We start from the raw sequence: 13,871 nt of genomic DNA, 5'->3' as shown, positions 1-13,871 counted from the left end.
ACTCCCGGTTTTATAGTCCTGTGGTAACAGTCACACGTGGAATAGCCGCTGATTCTAGTCGCTCTTCTCAAAAATGGTTGCTGGTGCGATTGAAAAACAGTGACCATTTTTTTTCGCATGCAACAAACGGTTTTTTTGATTGCAGAAAGAACTAAAAAAAATGGGTCGTTCTTTTTTTCAAAGTCAGTTTCTTTGTTCTGAAGACTCCACAATTTGAAAACTCAGCGCTATGGGAATGAAAACTTAAAATCGAAATAATTTTTACAAGGATTTTCTTCAGGAAATCTTAACTTTCCAGAATGGCCAAAATTAAAAGCATTGGGATTGTCATTTCTTCATTTCTAATGAAGAAGCTACTAAGATTGAAAACTTTCACGCCATCGAACTTGAGATGAATCATTTTGCAATTTGGCCCGGCATGCAACAATGTAGAAGCCATCTGCAAAACATTGTGATTAGGAGAGATATAACACTTCAACTTCTCTGACAATTTTCCTCTTCACCGCCATAAAGTTATCAGTTTTCGGGTAAACACCACAACAACCCAATATTCAAATTTAACCCTACTTGAAATTGTTTGAGGGTGAAGAAGAGAAACCAATCACACTTTAAAGTTTATGTGGATTATATTATTGAAAATTGGCACAAACTTCAGAGGGCCGGTTTCGTTACATTCAGATAACAAAGTCCGTCCCTCTCAAGTGTCTCAATTTTGTCTCATTTTTAATCAATTTGGATAGTACGGAAGTTTTGCTTCGTGCTCATTTTTCTCGCGCAGCTAATTCGTTTTTCCTCCGGCACTGTCTGATAAGTACTTTTTGTCTTCACATCGCTGATCTTAGTTGAGGACAATAATAGCAAAAGGTATCCCCTTCGATACTCTATTTTACTCGGGCAACTCAATAATTCAATCTTCAACAAAACCTCATACATTTCCCGATGAATGAATCTTTGAATGAGAAAACAATCTCAGGTTGTCAGTGTAAATATTTCCCGGAACGTGCCTATTAACTCTATTTATCATACACTAACCAATTACCCCAAGCCCCCCACTTTTTTGAGGCTAAAGTTGTACTAACTCTGATTCAAATTGTCAAAGTGTTCACGCGTCAAATTGTGGTAAGTTTCCCTCAGACATTTTGCATGCTTTATGGTTGTCAGTTCAGCTTTTTGAATTATAAATTTTGGAATGCAGTGCAGAATATGTTTGTTTACTCATGTCAAAATTTTATCTGTTAATTAATTTTTTTCTTCACAAGAAATATTATTTTAAAGTGATACTAACAACCTTTTACTCTCAAATTATTTTCAGAGCAACAAACCAATCAGTAAGTCAAAGGTAAGGTCAGTTTTCTTTTCTTTTGGTCCCAAGTTCCCAAAGGTGTAACAGTAGCGTGACGATAACGCTTTATGTCAATGGAGGTTTCCCCCGATTGGTGCCTTCCCATTAAAGCAACGAGCAAACAGTCCGATCATGGTTTGGTCCTCCTACACCCAATGCCAGGCCCCTGCTTCAGTTCTCAGTACACTCTTAGCCAGAAATGGCCATCACTGAGAATTAGTTTCACAAAGAAGCCTTATTCTTGAAGGGTAGCAAGTTGCCTAGCTACCCAACTTACGAATCCGAGCTTTTCAAACAGCACCGTGTGAAAACCCTTCCTAGGATAACATCATAGGATCAACAGTGCTAAAAGCTTTTTGGCATTTACCATTCATTGCAATTTCTTTTGTGACGAAGGTTTTTTGACGAAGTAGTCTCTATCCGACTACCTATGAGACAACTAATGACACTAGTCTGGTGGCTTTCTAGAGCGGATCCAGACGGGGCGAGGGCAATGCAAAATGCCAAGTGACCTCCAATGCTTACGTTTGCCGAAGCAAAGCGCCCCAAGGTTCGCACTGGCGTTTTTGCGCACTGGAAAATGTGTCGTATGATGTTGACAGATATGGCTCGTTCGATGAGCTGCTGGTGATGTCGGAGCCGCAATAGAGCTTCCAAATACCAGCCCAACAGCCGAAAAAGTCAGACAAATCCCCACGATACACCGTGGTAGAACCGATTAATGCGAAAGTCACCGCAAAATACTACACCACACTAAGAGGTGCCACACTACTGTAAATTGATATTTTTAACATTCACATTTTTTTTCACTCCAAAAATCAAAAAATCAAATGGAAGTTCGGTTATCATTTATTTTTGTCCCAACTTCCCAAGAATCGAACAGTTTTTAACGGTTTACATCAATGGAGGTTCCCCCCATTGGTGCCACCACCGCAGGGCAACAGTATGCCACCTTTCCATTTAAGGCAACCGGCGAGCAGTCCGTTCTTGCTGTGGTCTCCCTACACCCAGTACCAACCCCTGCTTCAGCAATTTAAACTAAACCCAATCATGCTACCCAACCACCATCCTACATGAGGTATAGGAGCTTTCCTCAGTCAACAGATCATCAGGCGCTAAGAGTCACCAGCCCGCAAATCTGTTTTAATTTTAAAGGCTTTATCATAGCAGCAACTATCATTTTGAAACCTTGTTCCTTGCTTCTTTGCATATAAAAAGTGTTGTAGCACGTTTGTATCTTGTACATGTTCATTTGTTTATTGTTTTTCTCAAAGCTCAGAATAACAAAAGGAAGTTTTATAGAAGTTTCATAAAATCTACAGTTAAAAATATTGAGTATGTTTTCAAAAGAGTCTCTGAGGGGATAAAAAAAGAGCTGAAAATCGGTGCTTGTTCAAGTTTTCTGTGCCTTTTTATTTGATTTCAGCAATGGGATCAATAAAATGAATGACCGATAATAGATCAAAAAGCGGGAATCACCACACATTTTTCAACTGAAGATCTTGATATATAGACCATAAACGCAGGGGCGGATCTAGGATTTTCTCGAGGGGGGGGGCGGATTTTCAAAATAAATCGAAAATTTTGACGGACTTTTTTTTTTTTAGGTCGACCAAATTGATTTTTCGAGCTCTCCCAAAGCACTGTTTTTTCTTTTTTCCCCTATTTTGCTGGCAATATTTTCTGCGCCGCAGGCAAATTTTTGAAAAAACAGTCAAAAAAGCGGTTTTTGGGCACTTTTTGAAAAATGTTGAAAAAAAATCGCGTTTTTTTTTGGCGCGCGCTCCCCCTCAAAGTTAGGCGCCCTTAGAAAAATTTTAAGGTCGGTCGGCCAAAAATGGATTTCTGAAAAAGTATCAAAGGGGGGACCCTTTGAGTCGGCAGGGGGTCGAATCCCTGAGGGGGGAAGGGCGTCCGCCCCCCCCCCCCCCCCCGCCCCCCCCCCCTAAATCCGCCCCTGCATATACGGCAGCACGTATTGGAGAGCAATTTGAAACATTTTTTAAAACTACTTTTATCAAAATTAATCATTTGTGATTATTTAGTTTGAACTCCGTCAATGTAAATTCGAAAACTTTTAGGCAAAATAAGTTTCATTTCAGATTATTCTTTTTTTTGCAATTTCGTGTTTACGATTTCCTTAGAAGATGCTAAATTAGCAATGGAAGAAGCGCTAAAACATGGAAGGAATTGGAACGAACCAAACATGTTTCAATCAGGTCATTTTAAACAGTTGATAGCTAACAATTTTTTTTACAAAAGAGATGGCACATAGGCTTACTTGATTAACTCGAACGGAAAAGCAGCAAACAAAAAGCGGTTCGGTTGTGGGTATGAACCTTCTGCTCGGGAAAAACACATTGAGCTAAAACACGGCCATTACTTTGTACAGACCTATCCGCAAATTATTTATTCCATAATTCGTATCGGCTATTAACTCTCCTCCCCGAAAACAACCAAAATTCACAGACAAACTTTGATCAATAAAAACTCAAATTTGCGATGAGAAGTGTCTAAATCGGCAATTTATTTATACTAAAAAATAGGAGGGTTAACCTTTCCTCAAGCGGAGGGGGACAAAATTTACTCAATTTTAGGTAAGCTTGTCCTAAATGCTAATGAGTAGTTTGCTAAGGAAGGAAGGGGCAGTTGTCCAAAAGGCCGAAAAATAGTAATCCGTGTGGCTGAAAATTGATTTCTTTTGATATCAGAAACTGAATTGGCCCCCATTTTTTATCATTTGACCGGTTTACTGAGCCTCTGAACAAAATACCTTTGCTAAAAAATCATTTCCGGGTAAATGAGTGGTGTGTTTTGTTAACTTTTTTGCTAAAATTATTCATGCAAGTCCAGCAATGATGGCACGTACTAACTTAAGCAAAACTCATTACATTTTTGTATTGCCTTTTTTGAATCCTTTTTTTTTCAAATCACACTTAATGGATTTTGTTTTGGAATGGTCTCTTTGTTTATTTGTTTCAAAAAACCTCTGAGAGATTTGTTTTTGGTTTTCCAGGTGTTTAATGTTCTTGTTTATGGTTTTCAATCGAACGACCGGTCTTCATCTAATAACTTTTTTTAGATTCTTTTAACTGGTATCTTATCGTATCAAACATTCAGCAATCAACTATAGCAACCAAATCATCTATTCAGCCATCACTTCAGCTATTACCTAAAATTCGTCAGCCGCGTAAATGGTCGTACAGCTTCAAATGTCTAAGTTAATTGCTCCGTTTTTCGATACGAAAGTAACGGAATATTTGTGCTCGGGGTGGGTTTTTTTCTTCAGACAAATTTCGACTTTTTAACTAGCCATTTTGACGGAATTTTTTCAAAAGGTAGCATTCAAAAGGTATTGTTGTCTTGAGCTTAAATTTGAAAAGATATTTCACCTGTGATCATTTTTCGTAAAGTTATGAGGGTTTAAAGATTGCCATTTTGACCAATTTGGGACAATTAACGCGCGATATAATTCGCGCTATTAACGGGTAAGCGGATATTTAATCCGTCTTATAAATCGTTCCAAATTGGTTGAACGAAGCTTATTTGCGATAATTGATTTGTTACAAGGAACGAAATCTATCTTTTTATACTTTATATGGCGTGTGGGGGGATGATTTTCATAAAAAATTTCAAGATTTTAGAAAAAAAAGTTTTCATTTTATTTTATTTCATTTCATTTTTCTATTGTTATTACTGCTGCTCCATAAACCTTAAAAGGCAGTCGGAACATTCAGGGCTTCGCCCTGATATGAGCAGTCTTGTTCTTATTTGTTTCCAAATGAAAATACAGAGTCAATAATTCTGAATATAAGTTTTGAGAGTTGATAAACTATTAAAACTTGCTGGTATTTTTTTTCTTCAAAAAACTGCCAAAGAATATTTTAAAAAAATCAAAAAACAAGGATTCGATCATATTGCCTAAGTGGCCACAAAGCCTAAAACGCATATCTATAACTCAATTATGGAATCAGTTTAAAACTAGTATTTATATCCAATTATTTTATTGATGAAGCTATCTCTATAAAATATTTCTAACTAACCAACCATGATCCATAACTAACACTTACAATTATTTGCAACAGAACAAAATGATTATAACTTAGAAGACAGTTGTTATCCTTCATAACAGTTCCTGATATCTAACTCGCAAACGCCATTATGCACTAGATCTATTGAGACTAGCAGATATAAGTGTAAGATTAAGATCGGTATTAGACTAAGAAGTTGCACGAATCTATCCGGCCGAAAATAAGATAGCGTGACAAGCAGACGGTGTACCTTATCTGAAATTACTCTATAAATGAGCCACGCCGGACATTAACTCAATTAGTTCAACTTCAAAGATAACTTTCAATTGAAATAATCTAAGACGTAGCTTTGTTTAGCTACTGTGGTTTAGGAAAAAAACTGAATTGGTTCTTTCTCCACCGTGCTATTTAAATAAAAAAGAGATATGTAGATATTAGCTGAAATGTGAATATTGTTGCCATAAATGTTTATACAGAGACGCGTTCACGAAATTGTAATTGTAACCATTTACAGACTCATAGACGAGTCTGTCAATGAATGCTATAGTAAAGTTATTAGTGTGTGAAAAGTGAGGTAAAAAACTTTTAAAAGCATACACTTAACCTCAATCGTAAAACTAATTATGTTAATTACATTAGCGGTGATGGCAAAAAGGCAAAAAAGGGCTATCAAAAAAGTATAGATCTATCAAGCAAATCTACAGCATCATTTGATCACTGGTATCATAAGGATTATCTTTTAAAAAAGTCAATAAAAACTTCCCAACAACAGGTACAAGTTTTCAGGTCTGGCGAAGGCCCCAAATATGATCCAATACAAAAAGAATCGCCGTATGATCCAATACAAAAAGAATCGCCAGGAGAAGCGCCGTTCTGTGGGTCAGCGTCGTAAGGATACTTTTCGTACATCTGCGAGACCTCAGAGAATGGGCTTGACATAAATACATGCTGAATCAAGATACGGGAGAACGGACCAATGTGGCAGACAGCCGGCTTGATGCTACCGAACGAGATGTCCATTAAGGTCGTTAGGGATACATGTTGGCGTTCAAGCGCCCGCGAAACAGTTGCCGGTTGCAATTTCAGTCAGTTATTGATGCAACTGTCTTTTATTAGGACGATCATGACAATGAAGACACTGAAGACCATGACCATCCACTTATCCAACCAGTTGTGGACCAGCCTCTGATCAAAGAGGACCAGCTTCAGATTACCGAGGAACATCCTCAGATAACCATTCACGAGCCATACTTTCCAGACGTTGAAGCCGACGGAGAGCCACAGTTCACAATGATAAAACTGTTGCGGGACTCGGGATTCAAACGGACAAAGATGGAACTGTTGGACAGAACCTGGTTGATTCGTTGTCCAGAGAGGCCGCAGCTATTTCAAGAGGCATTGATATGGAGAACTTCTCAAGTCTAACTATTTTAGCAGCCTTTTTAAACTGTTCAAATTGTTAACAACTGTTCTTATTGATCATGTGATTATTAACTTTCAGGTCCCCCTATCAACGACTCAGTTTGATGAGCTCAGCTGCGCGAGTCATTCTAATACTCTGCTATAAAAGTATTTTCTAGCTGTTCAGAAAATCATGCACCTGATCTACGGAAATAAGTCTAAGAGTTCAAAAGTGACCTCCTGTGAGTTGAAAAAGTCTGCGACACCACAGTTGACATAACCCTTTCAAGAGCTCAAGAGCACTCAGGGGTTTTTGTGATGCGTCGATATGACCTGAAGTGGATGATCTTAATAAGGTAATTTTGAATATTTTAGAGTTTTTTGATTGGCTGAAAAAATCGTTTCAGTATCAATTTTCTGCCAGCTTTATTTCGCCTTTCCCCTGCACAATCCATCAAGGACTTGTATCATTCACCAACTCCTGAAAGCTCTGTGCTTTTATATTTTCAATTACTCAACAAAAACCTAATTAATTCGATACGATCAAAAGCCTTTTCTTGATTCAAGGTTTCTTGGCGATCTACTGTGTCAACCCATTGATGCGCAACGTCAAGCTATTCCATTAGTTTGAAGCCTTTTTGACCAGCAAGCGGCATGGTGTTTTCTTTCGGGGGCCACAACGAGTTGGAAGGACGGTGTTAGAAGCTAACAGTCTCTGAGAGGCAGGCTGTATTAATACCTTCCCAAGTCATCTTCGTGGAGGCTCATTCCGAGTCGCCTGTCCTGAGGTATATGTTCGTACACAAGGCCAAACTTTCTACGGGCGCAAGGATGTGCTGACGAGAGAGAGAGAGAGAGAGAGAGAGAGAGAGAGAGAGATTTGAAGAGGATCCAACTCTTATCTTTTTTGATACTGGCTTTGACGGCCATTGTCGAGCTGCTTTTTCGGTAAGGTTTTTCTGCTATCTATTTTGATAACTAAGCAAATTGTCAATGGAAACTTAAAAATCCAGTAAAACTTATCATGCACTTGGGCTTCCGAACCTACAGCTTCCTGAGATAAATACCTGAACTAATTCAATTTGCTTTTCGTGCGATTTTGCCAACGTGAATATATACCCCACACGCACACAAACACATACAGGGACCCTAACTCTCAAACTCGTAAGCCTATGTAAGCACACACAGACTTAATAATTACCATGGGTGTTCAACATATAACCAATATTATTTGTAACTTTTTTAAAAAAAATTTCAGGATTCAATTTAGAGAGCGCAGGTTGACCCAAAAGGAAAAAAGATATCTCGGAAACGTTAGATTTTCTGCCAAAATGGCACACTGAACTAGAGAAAATTATAAAACTAGTTAAATGTAAGTTTTTTTATTCGTTTCCTTTTTCCCAGATTCTACCTTCTTAAACATCGAGTTAAAAACTAAAGCTTTTATACTCATGTGTTTGAAATTATGATGTTTTAAGGTTTCCTGGTGGATTCAGCTGATACTGTTTAATCTCTTGTCTTTACACTCCATATGGGTGTTTCGAGCAGCAAAATTTGATTACTGTTCAAATAAGCAAGTTGCGGAATTTAATGATATATGAAATATGATATCATATAACATAAGTTAATATAGTCAAAATTGTCCTAACAATGCCATGAATGAACTTTTACAGGCTCCGAAAAACGAATTGATAAACAAAAGAACTGATAAATAAAAAAGATCTGTAAGAAACTACCCTATAATAATTGTGGGCCGAGTTGACTTGTCTTAGCGTTGTGTTTAGTTTTGCTCTAAACAAAAGAGTTGTAACTATTTTGAAACCAAGACAAGACTGCTCGTATAAGGGCGAAGCCCTGAATGTTCCGACTGCTTTTTAAGGTATTATGGAGCAGTAATAACATTAAAAAATAAATGTATTAAAATAAAATGAAAAAAAAATTTTTTCTAAAATTTGAAATTTTTTATGAAAATCATCCCCCCACACGCCATATAAAATAAAAAAAAGATAGATTTCGCTCCTTGTAACAAATCAATTATGGCAAATAAGCTTCTTTCAACCAATTTGGAACGATTTTAAGACGGATTAACTCTCCGCTTACGCGTTAATAGCGCGAAATATATCGCGCGCTAATTGTCCCAAATTGGCCTAAAAATGGCAATCTTTAAACCCCCATAACTTTATGAAAAATGATCACAGGTAAAATATCTTTTCAAATTTGAGCTCAAGGCAACAATATCTTTTGAATGATATAAAAAATTCCGTCAAAAATGGCTAGTTAAAAAGTCGAAATTTGTCTGAAGAAAAAAAAAACCCACCCCGAGCACAAATGTTCCGTTACTTTCGTACCGAAAGTCGGAACAAAAAACAATATGCGTGAATTATGGGGGGAATCTTGTCTCAAATGCTGCATCGTTCATCCAATCCATATTGACACATTTCTAGGATCAAATTGTACTGTTTACTGAAAAACTAATTAATAAAAACTGTCAAATTGTCGAAACTCGTCACATTTTTTTGAAAACAAAGAAATTAACATTTAATGAACAGTTTTCAATTATTTAGACTAACATTAACGTACTCCCGATCAACCGTAGCCCGGGTTGACCTCCATAGACCGAAAATGCTAATCATACAATTTCATACACTTAGTCTATGGAAAAATGCTGGTCATACAAATTTCATACATTTTTGCAAAATGAATTTAATCGAATTTCAAAGGTGTTTTATACTTGTTTTGGTATCGAAATTGGTATCTCTTTATAAAAAAAGGAAAAGAAAATGGTATGAAAAAAAATGCTACCCATACAATTTCCATATATGGAAATTGTATGATTAAAATTTTTTTAAAATTTTTTTTTTGTGAAAAAAAAGCTTTGAACAATCAATTCCACTGCTTGCAAAACATTTAAGCGTTTTTTGGGCTGCTACGACTGAAAACTTTGACTTTTTTTATTTGTTTTTCTGAAAAAAAACACTAGTCATACAATTTCCATATATGGAAATTGTATGACTAGCCTTTTTTTGATGGCGACGACAAAAATTTTTGTAAGTATTTTTGAAATTGCCCCCAAAAATTTGTTGTGTTTTTTTTTCAACTGCAAATTGATTTTCGTATTCAAACAAACATTTTTTGAAAAAAAAAATGTTGCTTGCAAAATTTAATTTTTTGTGTGTATAACGTAGTCCTGGATACACTAATATTGGATTTTTTTTCCTTTTCTCTTCGTAACTTTTTTCTAAAACGCTTAAAACTCCTCTTTCTTTTGTATGACATGTTTTTATATGCCTTGATAAATGTCTGGTAATTTAAACATTCAAATTTTAGAAATAATCATCTTTGAAAATTTTTGCCAAAATTTTAAAGTTCACTACTTTCGTTATGTTAATTGTCTGAGACAGAAGTAACACATATCAGGCTGTTTCCAATGCATTGCTAATGCGAGACGGCCAAACCGTTGGTTACTACGTTTGAGTAATCAAGGTTTATGTCATTTGTGTTCGGTTACGAACACAGCCAAAAAATTTTGAGAAATTAAAATGTAAAAAATCAATAATTTTGGTTTATGGAAAAATGCTAGTTATACAATTTCCATTTATGAAAAAAATACTAATCATAGACCTTTCATGCAATTTTCTGTACGAATGGAATTTTATGGAAAGTGTATGACTAGCATTTTTCCATATATTGAAATTTTATGACTAGTATTTTTGGTCATCCCGGGAGCAAGCTTGATCAGTGAATCAAGTATTCGCGGAGGTTGTTGGCCCTCCAGCAACCGGGAACCCCGCAACATAAGCATGATGATGATCGAACAAGGTTCGAAGTTAGGTTGCGCGAGATCAAATTAACGCCAGAGTTGCTAATGACACTGAGGGACACTTTTTTGGACAAGTTTCGGGTAGCAGGGAAACTCACGTTTCGAGAAGAAGTACATTTCCGGCCAATTTCTTGGATAGTCAATGCGTCCTAGCCAATCACAGCAAGTCAACAGCCCAGCCGACATCCGCACGAAAGGATTGTTAGGACTTGACACCCAGGAAATCAAAAAGAGCAAAAAGCATTAGTTGGCAGCCTGGCTAAAACTGAAATAACATTTTTAAAACGTTTACTTTTTTACCCGTTTTTTCTTTAATATTGCCAACTTTTTCCTCTACCCAATTTTTTTTTACATATTATGAACTAAATGATCATAACAATTTTTTTTTCAGTTTCAGCAAATATCAGAGAAAAAAGTTCGAAAGATTTTCATTCAAAAAAAGGGATAAAAGTTTTTGAAAAAGGCAGTTCGATTGCTTGAAAACGAAAAAATTAATGGATGCTAACAGTTGATAATAAAAATATAAATACAGTAAAAAGAACCGAAATTGGTGATGAATAATTAATGGGCATTTTGGACAACTTCACCGTAGTGTGCGACCATTTAGTGTGCGACCAAATCCTTTGGTGAAGGTAACAAAAATGTGGCTTGATGAGGTAACAAAAAATCAGATCAGGAGTCGGCGAATGTGAAAATTACCTGAAACTTTGACTATATGCCTCCACTTCTAGATTAGTTCCATTCGGTCTTTTGCCTATTCAAATGTGCTAACCAACTGATTTCCATTTTGGAACTTGCAAAAATATTTTTGAGCTGAAATTTTTAGCGCTAGATTCACACATCCATTTCAAGGGCAGATAGTCTAGTGGTTAGATGACGAGACTGAAAGAAAAAGGGTAGTTTGTTCGAATCATGATCTATGCTAAAACATTTTACTCTTTTACCGTAAATTATCAAAACTCAAAAACTTTGGAATTGGTGCGGGTAGTACTGTTTATGAACTTAATTGTTTAAAGTGTTTTTTTGCAATTAAGTTTTTTGTAATTAAGTTTCACTCATGGTGTGTTTCAACCTTTTTTGTTTCATTTGTTTCTTATTTTTTTGTTTCAAAGCCTTGGACTCAAATTTTTTGTTTTTGTGGCCTTTTTCACAAATTTAAAATGGCATCAAAATTTCGTAAATTTATCAACATTTCGTAAATTATATATTTTTGGATCAGTTATCAGATCGTTGAACTCCAAAAAAAATTGATTTTCGATGGGATAATTTTTGCTGTTTGAATAGTTAATTAAGTGAGACGTTACCCCCATCCTCCACTCCCAGCATTTAAGACAATTACTTTAAACGCTGAGGATGGTAGAGGGAGAAAATGCAGGAACTTCCTTTTCGTTTTGCGAAAAAGTTAGCGTGGGGTTGGGATGAGATTTTTTAATTGGAAGGACTTGTCATATGCGAAAAAATTGTGAGGGTTAACTGTTTCAGTTGCCGATATAATTTGTCATTTAAAAAGAAACCATGAACAGCTGTTATCGAATATTGAGGGGATACGGTCACTAAAAAATCTACAAAAACCAGGTGATGGAAAAATGGGTCCGAGAACTGTTGAAACAATTCTTAAAAAATCACAGCGCGTGGATTTCAGCGACAAAAAGAACAAATTGATTGCCGAATCCTCTGACAACTTGTGAAATCCAGAGACAAAAAAAAAACAATTTGATTGCGGAATCCACTGGGAAACTATGGAATCCAGTGATACTTCGCATCAAAAAATTTTCACTGGATTCCAAATTTTGCTTGCTGGCTAAGTTGTGTGTCTTTGCTCATAATGCTTGAACATTTTTCTTTTTCTTTCATCAGATTTTCGACATCAAAAGCTTTTCGAAACGTTGCGGAATCCAACGCAAACTATGCGGGTTTCAGGGACAATTTATGCGGAATCCAAACCACTATCATAAAAAAGCCGATCTTGACGTCGTAATGTCGAAAATTAGAATATAGATAAGCTTAAAGCAGTTTGTCCCAACTCTGAATTTGTAATATGAATTTTCTATGATTTTGCTCAAGTCGCGACGCAAAGAAAATTATAGGTCATTGGAGCACTTCAGATAGTTTTTTTGGCACTTGATTTCACGTGGAAGAAAAATTATGAAAAAATTACAACACCCAAAAACAAAACGTGTTCTTTTTTCAGTAAAAATGAAAAAAATTTCACTGATTTTTAAAAAAATCAGTTTGAATTGACTTGTCTCAAAAGTTGCCGCTGGGCAATTTTTTTTTTCAATTTAAAAAACTGATATAACAAACTACAAGTCCACTAGGAATATCGGTATGTATTTTCGATATCTCTAGTCCCGGAAAATGTTTTGAATAATTTCAACCGAAATTAGTACTTAATTGTGGGACTTTGTAGTGTCAAGTATAAAAATTGCTGCAATGCCAGAATGAGTTGAGAGTCGAGGAGTTGGTGCAATGGAGAATATTGAGAAGCAATTAAAGTTCAATTTATAGTTCCATTTTATCAATATTTTTCCATTTTCCAAGTGTAATGCTTTCAAAAAATGAATCGGGAAACTGAAACTACCCTGAGGCCGCTCCTGCTAATTCTCTTTTAAAAACGTTTTTGAAGCACTTAGGAACTGAACCATGTAGTAATTGAGATATGTTGGCGTCAAAATTAAACCGCAACCATACTTGGCTTTTATTTTAAAAAACACGGACAAAAAGTGTGATTTTTCAATTAATGGAGACCATAACAATTGTAAAAATTATGGAGTGATCATGATTTTGATAATTTTAAAAAGAGCCAGAATAAGTTTTTGTGAAAGGATGTCAAATTTTATCGTTTTTTATATAAATTTAGGAAATTAGTTCTGAATTTTATGCGAGTACACCATTACGCCAGCGCGGCCCGTTTTCAGGTGTCTGTTTAAGTGGAGAACAAAAACATATTTTCTTCTTATATCCAATGGATCGTTTTATTAGCAAAAATTTAAAAATACACTTCTTTGATCCCTTTCTCTAATTCTTTTCTTAATTTTTTTTGGCTTCTGGGCATTGTTTTCTTTTGGTACCTAGAAACCACCAGAAACAGATTCTTTACTATTACAAAAAACGCCCAAAGCACGTCTCAAACAATTGGGTTTCCGTGAATGGTATCTTCCAAAAAAACTGTGGCTTAAACTAATCAATTGAATCACCGCTCTCAAAGGTTTGATCCAAAGAGAAAATATAGAACAAAATTATACATTTTTCAAAACTTAGGTCTAATCAACCCCGG

This window comes from Symsagittifera roscoffensis, chromosome 8, assembly GCF_963678635.1.
Source record: "Symsagittifera roscoffensis chromosome 8, txSymRosc1.1, whole genome shotgun sequence".
NCBI classification, from domain to species: domain Eukaryota; kingdom Metazoa; phylum Xenacoelomorpha; order Acoela; family Convolutidae; genus Symsagittifera; species Symsagittifera roscoffensis.
This window is presented reverse-complemented; position numbering follows the sequence as displayed.